Genomic DNA, 20755 nt, shown 5'->3' on the forward strand with positions numbered 1-20755 from the left:
TCTCAGTTAATTTTCTCAGCAATAGTTTGTAGTTAATGTAGAATTCTGGTAAATTTTATATTTTATTTAAAAAATTATATATTTTATAGATTCTATCGTAATTTGAATTTTTAAATATATATTTTTTATTTTTTTATTGCCAGCATACAAATATACAATTGTGTTTTTTGGCATGTCATCCTTATACACCGGGACTCTTGAAAGAACTCGTCCACAGTGGGCTCTGAACTTCCCCACACGTTTACGTTGAGTTTACCAAGAATACAAGACTCTGACCATTCTCTGTCTCATCCATTTCTTAGCATTACATTTGCAGCAAGCTGCTGTTGTCATGAGTAATAAATTCTTTGTCTGTGACCCAGGAGTCTTGGGCCTTCTGCCAAAGAGAAGAAAAAAGTGACAGACTAACTTGTTAGCTTGTAAGTAGAATAAAATCCAAGACCCTTCACAGTTGTTGGCAACTCCATTGCGAAACTCCCTTATTAATTGTAACAGTTGTTTTTTAGATTCCTTGGGATTTTCTATATAAACAGTCATGCCATCTGATAGTTTATTTTTTCACATTTATTGCTATTTAAAATTGACAAAATCGGGTGTACTTACTGTGCACAACATGATCAAAACAAGTGTTAATGAGGATGTGGAGAAAGGGAAACTCTAGTAAAGATTTAATTCTTCCTTTCAAATCTCTAAGATTTTACTTTATTTTATTGTGATACCAATAGCTAGACCTTTAGTAAAATGTTCAATAGAAATGGCTAGAGTAAAAAACCTTTGCTTTTTCCCAATCCTAGATAAAAATCATTCAATATTTAGCTATTAAGCATGATGCCAGAAGTAGGTGTTTTTGAACATGCCCTTTACTAGAATGAAGGTGTTTCCTTCTCTTCCTAGTTTGGTGACAGTTTTGACTATGAATAGTTATAGAATTAAAAAGATTGTCTAAAAGTCATAATTATCATATATTCTTTCTCCTTTATTCTATAAGTATAATGGATTATGTTTGAATATTCAGTGTGTCTCCTAATTTGTCTTCTTGGAATAAGCCTTAACTGTCATAGTATATTGCTTTTTTAATTATTATTCCACTGTATATTGTTCTTAACTAGCCACTTTGGCCCTACATATGAAAAGATACTGGCAAACTATTATCTAATATAAATCGGTCTTTGGCTCAGGGTGGCAGCATTATACCGTGGTTTAAAACTTGGGCACTAAAGTTAGGCTACATAGTTTCAAAAATGCTTCTAGCATTAATTAATATTAATTTTCACCCTTTGAGAAGTTATTTAACCAGCCTTAGTTTAACCATCTCTGAAATTGTTATTGGGAACAATAACAGTATTATTGTCATACAACTGTGAGAACCAAGTGGAAAAATATGAATAAATAGCTGATAAATGAGAACTTATCATTATTTGAGCAACATGTATTAAACATCTGACCTGATTGTTGCAACTGGAATAATCAGGTCAAGTCAGGTACCTTAGTACATGAAATAATTACTATCTTATTACCTAAATGAACTGATTGTTTAGTAAAACAGAATCAGTTGTAAATGTTTGATTCAGTTTCTGTGAAGTTTCAGCTTGATATTATGTAATATTGAAATTTTGGTAGTTTACTTTTTAAAAAGTGAAAAACTAGCTTTTTTACATTTTTCACCAGATGTTCTTTTACCAGAAAGAAGGCAAGAGCCTGGGAAAAATTTCCTCTGTCCTTTCATGTTTCTAGAGTAAATATGAGAAGAACCTGGTTAAAACAAAACACCTCAAGGGTAGAGGATGTGGGCTTTAAAATAATAAGGCTGAGACAAAGAGAGACTATAGAGGGAAAAAAAATAATGTCTAGTGCTAGAAAGTAGAATAGAAATAGACTTAGGAATATGCCTCCTTACTTTGCTCTTCCTTCTGATACACTGAAGATAGCCCACTCCCTGCAATTTTAAGATACTTTCTTAAGATACTTTTGTCAGGAAACTTTAAAGTAAATGGAGATAGGAACTGGCTCTGGGAGAAATACAAATGATCAATAAAATCGTGAAATGATTCCCAGCCGAACTAATAACCCATGGGATATGAATTAAAATAGCCATTCAATAACTTGGGTGTTGGTCAGAAGACAATAATTTTAAAGTGCATTGTGTTTGATTTGTTATTTTAAACCAACAAATAGCTCTCTCTACATTCTATGACATGAACGATTCAGATTCCTTACTTTGAAAAATCCTTAAAAATAAAATCACACCAATAAAAACACCATTGTATCAGTAATCTCGAGGTACTATTTTGGTCTGATGTAGTTACCTGGGGATCTATTTCTTATAATCATTTTAAAGAAAAGCTATTATTCAATAGAGTTAGTATTTTTCATAAAAGTATTACGGAGTAGATGAAGGTTGACAATTTTATGCTTAAGAAAAATGTTTCCACAATACAACATAATTTGGAAAAAGATAGCATGTGAAAAAAAGTCTCGAATTTATCTTTTTGCCCTATGCTTACTTTTCCATGCTTGTTCCTTTGTTCACTTGTAATATACTAGCTGCTTCTAGGTGAAATGTAATAGCTTTTGAATAGTAATAACCAAATAAACTTAGAACTTAGCTTGAGTTATGAAAGGTACATATAGTTGGTTTTGAGGAGGAAAGGAAAGACTCATGTAGACAAAACCCAGTTAGCCTCCTGGAAATTAGGCCAAAGCAATGGGAACAACCTGAAATAACAGCATGACATCGAGTGCAATGAATAGATGAAAAGGAGCTTGAGGCTTAAAAAATAATCGTTTATAGCTTCCCTGCTTTCATGTTGGTGTTTTGGTTCATTACTTAGAAAATAAAGATACAAAGACCTAGAGATTTAGATCATAATTAGAAAAGAGTCACTGGCTTTCAGGGACATTTGTTAGGAGAAAGAAATCTTTTTCTCACAATAATCCTGGAATTTAGTTCAGATGCTCCATATCCAAACTGGATGGATGTTGTGTGAAATCAGTCAGTTTGTAAGTCTGAATCTATCCACCTGGCACTAGCAAATCAAAGCAAGCATTACGCTGTGATCTACAACTTAGACACCAAACATGGTTAAATGTCCTAAAAGATATATGACATTGTGACCCGAAAATTCCAGGGAAGCACAGTGGTAGCTGATGTAGATTTTAGACTCAGGTTTAGAATCATATAGTTCATAAGAGACTGGTCATAGGTTTTATGGCTAAACATTGTCTTTAGCATGGATATTTCTCTTTAAATTGTGTTTGAATAAATTATTATCTTAAATTTTTATATTATATAATTTTAACAATAAAAATAAAATTTTAAAACTGAAAATGAAAGTCGAGAAATTATCCTTAGCATGAATACAATGTTCAGATATTCATGGGATTGCAAAAAATTCACTCTAAGTTGTGTTCTGTCAAGCAAATGTTGGGGGCCTAAAACAACCACTTTCAAAGTAGTTTTATAACTATTTAGGTTTTAATTATATTTTACTATGACCTCAAACTAAGAGTGACAAGAAAAGAGATTAAAATAAATGCCCACTATTTGTCAGATACAGTGCAAAACACTTTAAAAGTACTAGTTGATTTCATTCTTCAAGATAAACCTGCACATCTTCCATATCTTCGTTTGAGAAATGAGAAAAAAATATTTTTGAGCAAATAAGTAGCCCAAGGTCATAATTCCACAGTGCACATTCTTTGCAGTGGGACATGAAAGGTGACATGGAAAATCTGCTTTTCACTATTCTCTGTGTCAAGTCATTTTGTTTTTGACTTGAAGTATGCCTTGCTTAGACAAGGCCAGTCTTTAATAACCAGAAAGGCATTTTCTATTCTGTCTTTTTCAAAACCTTGTTTGAAATTTTTCCTTAGAAAGTATACCTGATTACATTAATGGAAAAAATTAAAAAAGAAAAAACAAAGACAAAACAAACTAACAAATTATCCGTATACTTGGAATTATGTATCATGGGTGTTATAAATTACATGTTATTTAGTACAATGAATTGTAATGCTGTCTGAAGTAATTCATAGCATCCGGACGGGGACCATGAATTAGTATAATTCTTTCCCATTGATTCTTTCCTATTCACACCCACTACACTATGTATACATTGAGAAAATAATGGTGAAGCCATAAAATATTAAAACATTTGGCCTGGCTTGAAGTGCACACAGGAGCTAGCTATTAGAATGGTGTAGTTTTAAGGTTTTTTAAATGCCCACCTGTAGCCAAATACCCCCTTTGTAAAATGTATTATTGCCTTCATCTCTTGAGTGTTCAGATGACTATAAAAATACATGCAGACATTACACTTGGGAAAACACTATTGTGGAGTATAGATTCAGGGAAGATAAAAATGAAGAGGAAGAAGAAAAAAGGGAAGAGGAGGCAGAAGCAGTAGCAAAAAACATTTAATTCAAATCTGTGAAATTTTATTTAAAGCCAAGTACAGTGACAGTTGGTGATTGCAAGAAAAGTGACATAAAATAAAGACAGCATTTTACCACTGAGAACTCCTCAGTTTTAACTCAAACCTGAGGGTAAAATAGAAGAAAGAAACTTTGGTTGAAATCTAGATTTGGTACTTACTTGCTCTGTGACTTTCCTCAGGTTACATAACCTTCCTGAGCCGCAGGTTCGCTGGTCCGTTTTTCCCCATATAAATTGAAGAGAATATAGGCTACCTCACAGATGTTCTGGTGCAACTAAATGAGAGAGCATACGTAAAACACCTAGCAAATCCGTGGACATCAATAAATATTTATTTCTTCCAATAAAAGTTTTAAATAGATGTCCGGTTCAGACAGCAATTACTCTAGTTTGTCGTCTTTGAAAACATGGGCCACTGTTTTGTGTTTACTGTTAGTATGTTTTAAACACTTGAACAGTTCTTCCCTGCATATTTTCAAAACAGGATCAGACTTTCTTGCAGATTCATGGAGGATAAAACACAAACAAAAATACATTTAAATGTGTGTCAGCCAACTTTTTAACTCTATCAGTGTGAACAGTCTACACTGTTATATCCTGTCTCCTAACTGTATTTATTTAATTGAAATAAGATTTTGGGCTGTTTTATTTTTAGCAAAGTGAGAGTATTGGATCAAGCTCTCTAAAAAAATATATATATATATTTCTGGGAGTGTATCTGACCCATTTCCAAGTGTTCTAAGAAACTTATCTGGAGAAAGAAAGGCTTCTTAGTTCTCAGTCCCACCAGGATCCCAAAGATCCACATAATTCTTGAGGACTCATATTAACAGTTTTCTTAATGTCTGATGCAGCAAGATATTAAGTATTCCCTAAAAATTCCCACACCAGGCAGGCTTCGAAGCATTGCATTGAGCAGGTCAGGGGTAGTATGCCATAATCAATGACTTCCAAATTCAAGCAGAAAACTATTATTAACTGACACAGCCACTTTAGTAATTAAATTGTTGGAATCTTATGACATTACTTTTGGCATTCCAATGAGATAGAACAAACTTGATACAGATACATCCCCTTTCATTTCTAATTTGATAAGAAGGTAGACTAAGACATATTTTCTAAAAAACAAATTATTAGAGTAGCTTTGCATTTTAAAATAATCTCACTGTATTAAAATTTTCCTGCATTAATTATTATCTGGTAAGTGCTTGGATGAAATCATAAAAATATATTTTAGAGATGATTGCTTAGTCGATTTTATTTCCTTTTAATTGTGCACGTTATTCAGGCTTTCCTGGATGGTTGTGATTTAATATTTCAAAATGGCACAACACAGCATGACTATTTATCTAAGAATTTCAAGTAGTCATTGACATTCAATCCAACACCCTGAATTTGGGAGCACTTCCATATAAGTTGCATAAAAAGATTATCCTTGAACCTCATCATGGGGACTTAATTAGAAAGTTAGGTACAATTATAATAAAAAACTGTTACCCAAAAATCAAAACAAAATAAACTACTCTACTAAAGTTAACTTGTACAATTAGCTAATTAATACATTAAGCATTATCTGTAAATAGTGCAAAAAACAGCATGGAAATAAATATTCTAATAGTTGGACTCTTTAGCGGAAGTTTAGTAGAATAGGGACAATGCCAGAAAGACTCTAGCATTAGAGCATTGTCTCTAGGTTCACAAAGAATTTGATATTAGAGACCATTTTATATCATTTACTAATTTGTTTATACAAATTTTAATTAATATGCATAGATACATATTTAAATAATATGTAATATAATTAATACATAATAGTATAATTAATATATATTTCAATTAATAAGTAGATTTTATTAATTTGCTGTACACAGTTCTTTAACATACCAAGCTTGTAGTACAGTGAGAGGTTAGCGTTAACTTGTCTGAAACTAATGCCAACAAGCTGGACTCCTATAGTGGGAAATGACCTACAAATCTCCATGCAAATTTGCTATGGATGAGTGCTTAGGTTATCAATCCTAGTGGTCAGCTGAGATAGACAGGTTCATAATTTGTCAGAGTGGTAAAAGCCAGGCTTAATCCCTAGCCCATTCACACTATGGGGGTGGGGAGCTGTCTCCTCCTCCACTACAGACACTGAAAAGATGAATTATTTCTGGATCACATAATGGTTGAATTTTTAGAATGTTATTAACCATATACAGGGTCTTTGCTTCCCTGAGCATAAAATTCTGAACTCTATTTTATATGGCCTATTTTCTGGAATCCAATCTTCAATACTGCTAGATATTGGTCCACTATCCCAGAAAATGAGAAACAACAAGATAAACAGGTACCTGCTCTTCCCTGCATAAATTGCCCATACACACACGCACACACAAAAATGCTACTCTAAAATTAATATTATAATTAGTTCTTATTTGCTCTATCTCCAGTCTTTCTCAAGAAGATATTTTTTTGTGATTGTCATGCAGTCTTGTGATCTTAGTATTTGATCTGTATCTACATCTACATTGATATCTATATATGTCATTGCATGTATCTCTTATATTTTTATCAATGTAAGTGTATGTCTTCTTATAAGTCTCTACATCAATTTCCATACCATCTTTATTTGCATGAGAATATAGGCCCTACTTAGTGAATTTCATGAGTCTTATCGCGTAATATTGTTAACCCACCCTTTCACACAATGTCCCTTATAGAGGTTTTTGCAAAACTAATTTCTAACTTGAGGTGGTGCATATTATACTGTGAGTTGATTCCCTTTACTCTTATGTGCAATACATAAGTCCTGGGTCTTTGGGTCAGCTCATTAAAGCACTCTTTGTTTTTAACTCAAGATGTTATACTCAAATTGTCTCTCACAGAAAAAAATAGTATTGAAAATTGTAAAATGCCCATCAGAGCTTTAGTACTTCTTTTTTCATTGCTGTGTCTTTATAAACATATATTATCTTTTTTAGATATAAAAGTTATATCCAATTATCTTCCTTTGACCAGAATTGATAGTAATGGAAAAATGGATTCTGTGCATCTCAAAAAAAAAAAATACCTAGATGAGGAAATCAGGCCAAGGTCAAAAATTTATAGAGAGGGAAAGTGGACAAAATCTAGTGAACTGTCACAGGGAGTTGGGGGAGTTATTTTTTAAAAGGCACAAGAAATAAGTAATGTGTTTTCAACTTGTTCATATACTCTGCCTTGTAACAACCCCTGTCATCTCACTTTTTTACTTGGACTTCTTTAATTTTGAATCTTTACTGAACTCAGTGCAAACATGACCCATATGTCAATAATGCTGTATGTTTTAGACTGGATAGAAGGAGCTCTGATTATTGTATAATGTTATTAGCAATAATGTATATTTGTGTTGTACTTTAGCCTTTCTAAAACTTCAATTTTCATTATTGTATTATCATCATCATCAAGAAATACATTGACAATGAATTCTTATCCTTTTTTAAAGATATTAAAAACTAGGTTTAGCAATGATAAAAGGCAGACAACCTATTGTGCCTTATTTTTCCAGTCCCTAGACAGTTATAATGGATCCAGCCTTTGAATAACATTTGTGTCCAGATGATAATTTACAGTTCAGAGGTCAAATGTTATTTCACAAGAATAAATGAGGTGTATGTTTCTGTGAAATAACATGAATTTTTTGAAAATGTACTTATCTCACGAATTACAAGTTTTATAGTGTTCCATATGGTTAAGAGAACTGATTAAATCGAGGACTGTAGAAATATATTTTAATGGAACACTTTATTCTAATGTTTTCGCTGTTTCTATTTGCTTACAAATGGCATTTCTGAAATGATAGATTAATATTTTAAAAATCTTTTGAAAATAGAAACATGATTAAAACCTCTACTTTGGCCATGAGATTTTATCATTTTCATATATGTGTGTATATGGATGTATATATATGCACACACGTACACACATTTTTAATCCTATATAACAAATATACTGGGTAAGAAATTTAGCTATTCATGTGCCCATGTAGTTTTTCTGCCTGTTATTTTACCACTTCTGGAAATCATGTAACATATTAAAGTAAAACACAACTCTGTCCTGTCCTAAGAACTTTTCTTCTTTGCTAACTTACTTTTAGATAATTACCTATGACTTCTGAGTACTTCAGCTATAAGTTCTGTTTTTCAGGAGACACTTTTGATTCTTGTTTTGTCTCTGGAAGGGGCCTGAAGTCTGGGAGGTGTAAACTGAGGCTACATCCTACTGTACTTTGTTGATAAGGAGCTCTAAAGGACTTCTACTAAGCTTCATAAAATTGAAACATTAGTTAAACAGAACAAACAACTTTTAACTGCCACATGGTGACAATTCATTTTTTAAAAAGGGACAACATAGCTATTTCAACACCTTTAAAAAAAATAGAGAAAAACTACAGGCATACTTTGAAACCTGTAAAGGTATGATGGCCTAGCAATTATTGTGAAGATTTTAAAGCTATTGACACTTTTCCCAAAATGGATATTGGATAAGAAACAGAGTCTTCAAGTATCATATTCTTTAATGTATTTCCATTTTCTTCTTCACTGAGAATTAACAGAGTACTTTGATGTATATCCTCAAGGCTTCTTGATTGTAATAGGAGAATAAATATTTTGAAGAGTGAGAAACAACTAAAAATTTCTGATTTGTCATACACTAAAAAAAAGTTTTTTAAATGATTTTCATATTTAAAATTGCCATTATCCTTTAACATGACCTGAATAAATGCATCGAGAGATATTTGATTATATGCTTTGAACTTTTCTTCCTACTGGAGTTTTTGTTCCTTACTTTTGCGTGCAAAAACAAAAACAAAAACAGAGGCAAAAATCTGTCTGGCATGGCACTCAGCTCATATATGTTTTTTTCAGTAGCTAGAAAACACTTCCTGCAATGTAGCTGAACTCAAAAGAGTAGAAAAAAATCTTTGTACCATAATAAAATGAAATTGTATTTAAAAGCCTAAAAAAAGAAGAAAATGAAGATTTTACTCAATAGTCAATATGTATGTGTTTGATGTATATTTACCATCATTCTATAAGTATTATCCCCAGTTTTGGCTAAAAATGAGGCAAATACAAGGGTCATTTAAGGCATGGGAGTTATTACTTCCAGGTGTGATTTGGGTATTATGGCATCTCAAGATAAAATCTACAAATAATACTGATCAGAACTACAGATCCCTTGACAAATCTTTAAACAGCCTTGATTATTATGGTTGAAGAATTCAATTTTCAGGGGGCTTATAAAAATAATGATTGACTATGAATTGGGAATATAATTTAGTCTGCTTGCCTTTTACACAAAACTGGATTTCAAAAGCCAAGACGATTATGCTGCCTCCTTCCAAATTTTAGCCAAAATGACCTGAGAAGTGGGAAATTGGGAGAAAAGTTGCATTGGCATTAGACGTGGGGTCTCTACGGAGAGTATTTCACTTTCAGAAATTTTGGGAAACATCTACCATATATAACAGATTGTGTAGCTTCCAAGTTCCAAAATATCTGTTACAAATAATCTCTCCAAAGAATGAAGTGGCTTTGTCAAAAGTAATTACAGATTACTTTTAATGAAATCCTAAATAAGAAGAAATTACAAATGCATCAGACATTTATTTTGCCTATATGTATTTTCTACCTATGCACAAGAGTTATGTGTAATACAAATCTAAGTAAGACTAAAAGATCCCCTTAAGTACTTTCAGAATAAAAGTTTCAAGTAATAAGAAAACGTATGTCATGCTTTAATTGGCATATATAAACTCCTCCTCATTAATTCTCCTTTTTAACTTAATTTATTTTACTTTAGGTTCTGGGATACATGTGCAGAACGTGCAGGTTTGTCACATAGGTGTGACATGTGCCATGGTGGTTTGCTGCACTTATCAATCTGTCATCTAGGTTTTAAGCCCCACATGCATTAGGTATTTGTCCTAATGCTCTCCCTTCCCTTTCCCCCAATCCTGCAACAGGCCACAGTGTGTGATGTTCCCCTCCCTGTGTCCATGTGTTCTCATTGTTCAACTCCCACTCATGAGTGAGTCATTCTCTTTTTAAATTCTAAATCACATATAGATTTTTTTCAGAAATCTGTAATGCCACAACTTAAAATCAGTGCTATGAAATATTCATAAAATGTATGGATTTCTCCCAAAGTCACAGAGCACAGCGTGAGGAGTTAGAATTTGAACTCAGGCTGTTTGAAGGAAGAGATCTTAACGATAATATTTATACTAGCTCTTGTTTTGAAATCAAAAATTAAATTCAGAGAAATTTTGAAAACTTTCTTATTTAATACTCTTATATATAACAAAGTAACTTTTTTTATTGTTAACTTTTCATAATGTGGAGCAATAACAAAAAGAGGCTGTATTATGTGAGCCAGTCCTGAATGAAATAATACATATATGAAAGCTGACACTCTTGGGTAAAACATGGAATAATAAAGGGGCCAGCTCTTAGAAAGTAGGAGATACAATGGCAGCAGAATTAATGCAAAAGAGAATGTCAGGAAATAAGGAAACATACAAAACTGCAAATATGAGAAACCGGTTACAACTACAACAGTCCCATAAAATCAAGCTTTTTTTTTTTTTTTTTTTTTTTTTTTAACATTAACCAGTCCTTTTAGTTACTTCCCGTTATATTACTAGATATCTGAGAAAAACCCAGAATATAAAGGTAAGGTGATCAGGTAATTATCTTTAGAATCATAGTAAGAAACAGAACTTAATTTTATGTGAGACAAGATAATAAGACAAATCCTTGCAATGGACTGATAAAATAATGATATTGGGACTACAGTGCTATCAGCAGTGGGGGAAATAGCTTCCAACTACCACTTCACTCCCTGACCACATTGATCCAACTTAGCCTCCATTTTACCTCCAAGATGCCATGAGCCATTGGACAAAATATGCACTTATTTAACAAATGATTGTATAGCTTAAAAGTTATATACTTTAGCATACTAAACAAGTGAGAATATCACTACTAATTATCTCAGCTCCTGAATGAGAAATCCAGGCCAACCATATGCAGAGAAGGATTATCTTTGAATAGTATCTATATCATACTTTTTTTCAAAACAAAAATCAATATTGTTCAAAATCTGGGAAGGATCACACAGAAGTGGGGTAACTTCTAACAGTTACCAGGAATTGCCAGGAAGTTCCTTATTGTAAAAGTGTACTTTAGGTGGCAACTTGCAACTAACATCAAATAAATTGTAGAGTCTGGAGAGGAGATTTCTGCTGCCAGCATGTATTTTCTACAAGCAAGCCACTTCTCTTATAAAATGTTTAGGTACATGCACACACACACACACACACACACACACACACACACACACACACAATTTAGCTTCCTAACCAAAGTTGCTTCTGCAATTTCTTCAAGTTCAATTCATTTATTACTATCCGTGTCAGGAGTCATTTTTGTTGACACAGTTTTCTGCTTTTTTAATCTTTAAATATTGCTGAGAGTGAAAGATGGAGAAATAAGAATATATGGGCAATTAAGTCTAATCTGATCACAACTGCTCATGTGTACAGTGACGCTAACTCATGATTATTTTTTGTTTTACTCAGCAAGGAAGTAGAAAATGAAACTCGAATTGAGACCAACCTCTTATTCAGTTGAATGCTAGGAAAGAAAACTACCAAATCATTAAATAGTGTGGTATGAGCACAGTATTTGGGTAAATTGTGAGCAGAAAGAGGTGGAATAAAGATGAAGTAATTCTGTTGAATGTCAAACTTAGCTATTTTAAAAGGACAATCGTGTTTTCAGAAAACGACAGAGAGTAGGTTATTCTGAACAAAGCTCTGAATAAACTAAAACTATAGTCTAATATTTCCTTTTCTTTGCAATTCTTCTCAAGATGTCCAGTGCTGTTGACTTTCTTTCTCCCTCCTCTTGCTGATGACTGTTTCCTTACATGGGTCTGATTTGGTCTGCCTAACTCCTCATGACACTGGCCTTTCATTTTTGTTCTTATATTAACATTTATTTAGTGTTAACTGCATGTCAGGAATATAGTAAAAGTTATATGTGACATATGTCCCTACTTTGTAATAGATCTATTATTTGGAATGCCAGGATTATGTGGAATTCTAGGAATTACTGGTGTTATTTAACTTGTTTAAGATGTCAGAAGAGGTTAAGTAATAGTGCCTGATATTTGAACCAAGTTCTTTTTAAATTCTGAACTTATATATTCTTGAAAGCTATACATTATCTCTCATGTGTACAGTGGTGTTAAATCATAATTATGTATCTCTCGCTCTCTCCTTTTCCTTCTTCTTTTTTCCTCCCTCTCCTTCTCCCTTTCTCTCTTTCTTTTTGAGCTCCTCCTCCTCCTCCTTTCTTGTTAATCTTTATCATTTTTCTGCCACTAAATGCTGGATTTTTCTGCTTGCCAACCCCATAATTTAAAAGATCTGCCTAATAGCACAAAAGGGTTGACTATACTTTCTAGATTCACATTTCTTCTGTTTATGAGGCAAACTAGACTGAGACTAAAATTGCTTAGTTCTAATTCCAAGTTCCTGGAAAAATAGCCTAATTGTTTGGAGATGGTAAACTCGTTCTACAGGTGATGTTTTTCTTTTTTTCTTTTTCTTTTTGTTTTGCCTTTCTCTTTTGGTGATTTGAGCCTATCATGTGACATGTATTTCTCTTCCAACTATTCATTAAGCCATTTCAGTTTATAAATTTTTGCATAAATGAGCAGCATGGAAAGTCCTGAACACAAATCTTTCTGTCTGTGCCAAATCCTAATACAGGGGCCAAGCCCACCTACCCCCACCTGGTTTATTTCAGGTCTCTCTCCTACTTTTACCTCTGCACATATTTGGAATTGCCATCTCTCCTCATGAGCTTCAGGGCCATCAGTGAGTAGAAAAGTCATGATATATTTCACAACTGCCGCCTATAAATTCTGATACAGATTACAGTCTTGTGGAGATTTGCTTAATTGGAAGTAGTATATTGGAAGATGGGAATATCTGACTCTGATCATAACTCAACCTCTAGGCCTTAGTTCCCACAACTTAAGAATGATTAAATTTAAATTCAGGTTCTTAAGGTTCTGTTTAACTCTTAACATTCCATGTATAATATATATGTCACAAGTATTTGCTTAGTTCATCATCTTCTTGTTTCCTTAACACTTGACCTAATTCCATCCCAAGCACTCATGGGAATATCTCAATTTGACATAAGAAAATATTCCACTAACTTTTATCAACCACCTAAATAAAAATTAACACATTAAGTCCTCAACATTGTTGATAGGTTTTTGGAAACTGACTTTAAGTAAAATGATGTACAGCAGATCCTCAAATGAAGTCATTTTCTAAAAAATTAGCTCTTTTATTTATTTCCCTTGAAGTCACAGTTACCAAGAACCTATTGATGACCTTAATTGAGGACTTACTATATTACAAAATATATCCACAGTGAAGGAAGTATATTGTAAAGTTGAAAATAAAAGTTAATAATCAAATTCAGTTTTGTGTGTTCCCGAAACTTGGACAATTTACACTTCATGGTTATACAGTCTGTCAGGGCACACACACACACCAACCCCCACCCCCCATCTTATTTTTATTCTCCAGAATATTCAGCAATTTACTCTTGGGCTCATTTCTATCACTTTCCAGCTCTGCCCTAAACATATAATTACTGGATTAAGTAGCTCTCTTATTTCTCAAAGCTAGCTTTCACAGAAAGCATTTACTTTATGTTGGAATCAAGCAGAAAAGCTTATCTGACTCACATGCACAGAATTCTTCTTGCTACCACTTACTCTGAGAACCCCACAAACTGTGAAGCTGCCTATCTCTCTATTTAATAATGAAACCATATTTTAGAGCTTTTGCTTGGTCCACTGAGAGAGAAATAAACTTTCCTTCACCGAAGATAGCCATCCTTCAGGTTTCTACAACCTCACAGACATCTCTTGGCTCTCTTTATTGCTGAGGTTAGAGATGAAGACAATTATATCGTGGAGAATTTTACTTTTTGAATAAGGTTAACGCAATTTACAGATAATTCAATGTTATTATGGAGTACATTTTAAAGTAGTAAATTTACACTATGCTTACATATGTTATAGGAATCCCTTCTTCACAATGTATAGAAGAGATGAGATACCTCTTTTCTCTAGTTCAGTATGTTCTTTCTACATTAATGACAAATAGCATCAAAGAAAGTTTTTCAGCCATTTTGGAAATTTTAACGCTAATTCTTGTGTCCACCCAAGCTATTACATTTTAATATACCAACATGGATTACCAGTTCCTACCAGGGCTTTAGAAAGCTGTATATAATAAATAACTTGAGAGGAGGCATGGCATTAAAAATCTAAAACGGCTAGATAAATTATAGTAACAACATAATAGTTCATTTGTAAATATTTGGACATTTAAAGTTCATTATTTATTTATTTATTTTTTTTTTTTGAGATGGAGTTTTGCTGTGTCACCAGGCTGGAGTGCAGTGGCACAATCTCGGCTCACTACAACCTCCGCCTCCCGGGTTCAAGGTATTCCCCTGCCTCAGCCTCCCAAGCAGCTGGGACTAAAGGTGCGTGCCACCACACCCAGCTAATTTTTGGTGTTTTAGTAGAGACAGAGTTTCACCGTACTGGCCAGGATGGTCCCCATCTCCTGACCTCGTGATCTGCCCACCTCGGCCTCCCAAAGTGCTGGTATTACAAGCGTGAGAAAAGCTTCATTTCCTTTCTCTGCCCAGTTATTAAATGAGCTCTTTCAGACTTCCTAAGCTCTGGGGAAACTGGTGGTCTTGTTGTCTGGATTACACTAATTAACAAATCGCCCGCAGGGATACATTTTGACTCCTTAAACACTAAATAACCTAGATCTTTTAGTACTGGGAGTACTGTATCAACATGCTATGTTTACTGTGAAGATTCTTTAATCATACCTTCTAAAGAAAATTTTAACTTCACTGTGTTACTATTTACATAATTATTAGAAATAAACGTTAATCTTGACAGACATCTTTAGGGACATAGAAATTGGATTTTTTCCAAATACCATCTTCACTCATCATTCCTCAGTTTAAGTATAAATTCACTTACACGTAAACAAGATAAAATATTTTATGTCATATACTCCATAGAGATAAAATCTAAGTGAATGACTCATTACTATGTAAACATGATTAATTATATTGTGCCTAAAAGGAAAAGAAGTCAGGAACTGTACTTTCAGAAGATGGCATTATTATTAGAAAAATAAGATGCTTATATATAGAAATTTCCAAAAATAGCAGTATAAACTCATGGTAAAGTGTGTTTATTTTGACGGAAAATGCTGTGATAATTCACAGAAAGGAAAGAATTTAATGGGGGCAAATAGTTTTTTTTTAATTAATTAATATATTTAAAATATTAGCCTCTTTTATATAAATCATGGAATTTTTGTTGCGAGTTTTCGGTAAAGTTGTAAAATTCATTTTAAAGACTAAGTGTCCCAACTTTTTTTATAGGGATAATTATAATTGCTGGTATCAAATGTTCACCCTTTCCAAACAGATATATTACAATAATTTATGCTTTACTTTCATATTTAGGAACTGGATTCTTGTTCTTTGTTAGGTCCATAACTTTCATGTTTCCAGGATTGTTCCAGCCTAGTATTTTATAAAACATTCATAATTTAAATTTATTTACTTAACTGAATACTGGGCTAATTACTGCCTTTTAGATGCTATTTCACCATCAAGGTACATTAAAGAGACTACTGGAGAATGAAGAGTGGTCTCTGGATTGACACTCAATTGTTACGATATCTATGGGGTTTTAGTTCTATTTTAGCTTCATTTTTGAAGCCTAAGAGGAAAGTAATAGAAATGCAATTACATGGCTAACCCACTCAGGTTAAAAATACTTATCAGAGATAATGGAGAATAGAGAAGAGCATAATTAACCTTCCTGGAGGGTACTACCAGTCAGGCTCTATTTAAAGTATGAATCTAACCATCAACCATCTGCTCTCCTGATCTTTGTACAGACCATAGAATCTATACAGTCTCTTCACAGGAAAAAAAAAAAAAAAGGCTCAATGGATGTTATATTGTCACAATTGTTTTTGCTTTTGCTTTAAATTGAAACCAGATGGGTAGAACTATTTATCAGCTCATTAAATTCTAAGATAGGGGTGACAGTTGACAGAGAAGCATCACATCAATAGCCAAAAAGTAACATCAAGTAGATGTGGAAACCTACGCGTTAGGACAGATATGAATGTGAAGAAAACTGTGGCTTGGGTCCCCTCAGTCTGCAACTGAGTTAATTCTCTAGATCCTCTATGCACTGCTTGAGACACCTCATTCTTTTTACGGTTTAGAGGCACATTGTCTAATATGGTAGACACTAGCTACATGTAGCTATTAAGCACTTGAAATGTGGCTAGTGCATCTTAGAAACATATACTTAATTTTATTTAATTTTAATTAAAAAGTTAATTCAATCTGACAAATTTTAATTTATATTTGAAATAATGTGGGCATGTGAATCCACTTCTTAAAATATAAATTTTATAAAATCTAAATACAAATCAAGTGTTTGATCTCAATTGAAAATTGTATGTCCCAAGACATGCTGTAAGTGTAAAACAAATACCAAATTAAAAATTAATAATATCAAAAACACAGTATATCATTTAAAATGTGTATATTGATTAAATGATAAATTAGAATATTTTGGACATTGGAGTAAACAAAACATATTATTAAAGTTAATTTTCTAAAAGTGTATAATACATTTGTGGCTTTATATTCTATCATACAGCTATGGTTTCCATCTTTACATAACTCTTCCCTAAGCTATCTATCAGAACTCTCAATCTTTGAATCTGTTCTTGACTGTTTCTCACATTTCTTTACATTATCAAGCCCTGATGATAAGGCATTTACTCTTCTTGATAATTGTGAACATGGCTTAAACAGCACTGCATGTAATTCCCCGTACTTACTAGAGTGTAAACTACTGTCCAGTATTAAGGAAATTTTTAAAAATTAACTACCTACCTAACAGTCTTATTCTGTTTTAAAAATAAGACCACAGATTAAGGACAATCTACTGGTGACTTGCTGCTTGTATGATGTTTGTTAAAACATTCCCAGTTAAAATTTGTTCTATGTCAGTTTTATGGGGAGAGTGAAAAGAACAATTTCTCAATAGCCTTAACAATAGTGACATATTTAAAAAAATAATAGCTCCACTAATTTAAAATAAATATAATCAGAGTATCTGCTATATATAAGCACAGGGCAAAGTATCCAGTATATAAATAGACTAAGTCTCAGTGATACGGATAGGAGACAGGGAAACACTGGGTAGAGGAGGGAAGTTCCCTGGCAAAGGCCCCTCCCTCAAGCCTGAAGACCCATGCCCCTAAGTGAGGACAGGTATTTCTGTTTTTGTGCCCCAAAAGTTGCCTTTTGGCCAACCACTCCCCCCCCACCCAATTCTGCCTCCATATAAACCCAAAACCTTAGTGGGCGCAGACACAAGTTTAAAATCTAGTAGTGTATGTGCAAGATATTTTCACTGTAACATTTCGATTGACCTTTTCTTTTGTATTTGAGGCAAATGTACTATCTGGGAAGGCAGTGGCTCTATGTTCTTGATTATCTAACTTTGGTATAAGAAATACTTTCTGGTACTTGTTAAAAATGATGAGCGAGGGATTCCTGGCTTCTACCTACAATGTTGGTAGCTAAAAAAGCATAGCTACGGCACTTAAAAATCCAAACAACAATTTCAAATTTATAAATGTTCTTGACCCTGTAAGAGAGCTAATGTCATAGACGAGCAATTAACCTGAAATCTAGGGAAGGATGGCTGCTTCCAAAGATAGATGGGATATGGACACTGGCTTATCTGGAGCAGGCACTGTCAAATATTAGTAAGAAAAACAATTAGTTTAACTTTTGATTCAGTGCTGAAGGCTGAGTTTGGATTAGTGTAAGGATAAAGAACCCCTGTGGGTGGTCATCAAAAGATTTCTTACGGATTCATAGGCTCTTCTCTACAGATATAACTATGCTCAAGAAAGATTGAAAGCAGCTGACAGCTGTAAGAAGGGGGTCTTTCAAGGTTTAGGCATGAAGAGGGAAGTAGCAGGCTTTACAGGAAAAGTTTGTGGTCCACCTGGATCAATTTTTCCTTCCTATCCTATGATAAAAGCCTCAAACTGCTGGGAGAAGCACAACAAACATTTTTGTTGCTGTTTATTGTTTTATTTTTTTAATAGGTCACTGGGGAAACTCATTGCAGCTGGAATGATGGCACATTAAAACAAAATATTCTGCAACTTAACGAGGGTCAAAAATACGTGCTGGACCACACTGATAGCTAAGGCCAGACAGGTTCACTAAGAAGAGTCCATTCCTAAGACCCAAGTAAATACACCGTGTTTACTTAAGACAAAATCCCAACCACAGAAAACGTCCAGACCTCCCATAACCAGGCTTGTAAGTGTCTAGTAATTTATAAGTAATGGCTGCTTTTTGCTGGGAGCAGGCATGGAGAGAAGTCTTAGAGTCTTGGTGCTGTTCTTGTTTATGTCAGTCTCAATTTTCTCCATCCATCATCCGTACTGCCATTAGCATCGTGAGTTTACCAATGTAAATTGCATCGTTAGTTTACCAATGTAATTTTTTTTTTTTTGAGACCGAGTCTCGCTCTGTTGTCCAGGGTGGAGTGCAGTGGTGCGATCTTGGCTCACTGCAAGCTCCGCCTCCCAGGTTCACGCCATTCTCCTGCCTCAGCCTCCCGAGTAGCTGGGACTACAGGCGCCTGCCACCACGCCCGGCTATTTTATATATATATATATTAGAGATGAGGTTTCACCGTGGTCTCAATCTCCTGACCTCGTGATCTGCCCACCTTAGCCTCCCAAAGTGCTGGGATTACGGGCGTGAGCCACTACGCCCGGCTATAAATTCAATCATTTTTCTTCTCCTTAAAACTGTGAAAGTTGATTATATGAATTGGGTCATTCTTGTTATACCTAATTAAATCATAGTCGCGAGGCTGGGGGAAAAATCACATAGCACCAGCTTCAATAATTGAAATTTCTGCAAGCCCAACTGCTATAACAGCCTGCTAGTAACTGTTGAAGCAAGCTGAAATAGCCGTGACTCTAAGTCTAGGGCCTGCCAGCTCCCAAAAACTTATCTAGAGAGTCAATAAGCTTTCTTTAAAAAAAATTTATAACATCTCTCTTTATGATAAAGCTCCCAACTTTCTCTTTATTCTTGAAACATATTGAAGACATCAGATCTGTGTGTATGCCCTGAACTGCAATTCTGTGATTCCGAATTAAATAATTTAGAGATTAGTCTCTGGATTTTTGCTCTGACATGGACAAAACCAACCAAATGTTCATAAGATCATGCCCAAATTTGTATAGGTCTGTCTGTACACTGAACTTCAAGCTTCTTCAGAAAACAAGACAATGTTTTATATATTCTGAATATGTTTTTATATTTAATGTTTTCAGAAAGTATCATATCAAGATACACATTCAACATAACGTGTGTGTCTGTGTTTTTCCCTCAAAGCTAATGTTAAATTTATGGAACAGTTTAAAAACAATGATAGGTGTTGGATTCAGCAGTATCATAGAATCAAAATAAATATTTTATATCTATAAGGCTTAATACAGTGTCTAGCACAGCAAGGCACTACCCAAACTATTTACTGACTCAAGTGAAATGTGTTGCATTTAACTGAATGGAGCTGGGCCTTTGTAGGAGGAATGGTAAGGTAAAAACACAGAGGAAAACTAAAGGACTGCTAGATTTTGAGGGAGCTCAGAAGTGGCAATAGCTGCAGAATAAGGGAATAAGGTCAGCAGATGACAGGAAGTGGGAAAATGACTGAAACAGAAAAATATTAAAGGCAGCCAAGTAAAGGTTTAAAATCAAACACTACTTTAAAATGATTATAATTTCATAGTTCTTCAAATTCTAATCACTGAGCAGAGTGGGGGTCTCAGAGCTAAGAATTATTTTGCCACAGGTCTACTATTTCAACAATTACAGATTGCTGACACCAGCCAGGCTGTGAAGTTTGTCATGAATATTATCGCATACTGAATTGTAAACACTTTACCACTGTAAAAAATTACTGGAAAGAACATTTCATTAACAGTGCACATTACTAAAAAATGAGCTCAGCAATGTTAGAAGTCAAAGATTTCCTTTAATCGAGATAATTTTATGCACATGAAAGAGAATTATATTATCAACAAAGACACAA

Source organism: Nomascus leucogenys, chromosome 3, assembly GCF_006542625.1.
Source record: "Nomascus leucogenys isolate Asia chromosome 3, Asia_NLE_v1, whole genome shotgun sequence".
Lineage (NCBI taxonomy): Eukaryota > Metazoa > Chordata > Mammalia > Primates > Hylobatidae > Nomascus > Nomascus leucogenys.